General features: G+C 44.8%; 1 non-coding gene across 1 annotated transcript; it reads left to right on the top strand.

The window, feature by feature from the left end:
• Nucleotides 1-354: 354 nt before the first annotated feature.
• Nucleotides 355-461, top strand: LOC145096602 (small nucleolar RNA R71). Its single transcript, XR_013703978.1, has one exon. It is a non-coding gene; the product is annotated as a small nucleolar RNA R71 (small nucleolar RNA).
• Nucleotides 462-670: the final 209 nt, after the last annotated feature.

The raw sequence follows: 670 nt of genomic DNA, 5'->3' as shown, positions 1-670 counted from the left end.
GCTTTTCTGTTCCCAAACTCATCTACATTGCAGTCCTTGGTCAAGTGTGGACCACTACATCTCTCGCAACCCACTCTTATGGCATGTATCAACTGGTCCATTTGTGTTATCCTTCGATCCATATTATTCAGCATGGCCATTACTGCTGCTATTTCTTTAGTTTGGGCCCCTCCACCGCCTTTGATTCCATCTTGCCTAGGGTTGTGGTATTCACGAGAGTGCTTAGCGAATTCTTCAATTAGCTCCTTGACCTCCCTTGGATTTTTCTTTGTCAAAGGTCCTTGATAATCAAGGAGTTGTCTTGTCATAACGTTGACCCCATCATAGAAGATTGACATCTCTTGTTGCACATTTAGATCATGCTGAGGGCAATTTCTGAGCAAGCCCTTGTACCGCTCCCATGCTTCGTATAATGACTCCCCCGGCTGTTGCTCAAAGTTGGCTATTGCCTTCTTGAGTTTGGCTATCTTGGATGGCGGGCAAAACTGGTCCAGGAATTGCTCGCGCATTTGAGCCCAAGTGGTAATTGTACCCAGTGGAAGTGCTTTTAACCACTCCTTAGCAGCTCCTTTGAAAGTGATGGGAAGCATCCTAAGCAACACTATGTTTCTGTTGATATTTGGGACATTGAAGTAATCTGCAATGTCGTTGACTTCATCTAGATGCTTAA

The sequence above is a fragment of the Lactuca serriola genome, chromosome 3 (assembly GCF_051521515.1).
Source record: "Lactuca serriola cultivar US96UC23 chromosome 3, Lser_US96UC23_V15, whole genome shotgun sequence".
Lineage (NCBI taxonomy): Eukaryota > Viridiplantae > Streptophyta > Magnoliopsida > Asterales > Asteraceae > Lactuca > Lactuca serriola.
Note: the sequence above shows the minus strand (reverse complement) of the source record. Positions and strands in the feature narration are given on the sequence as shown.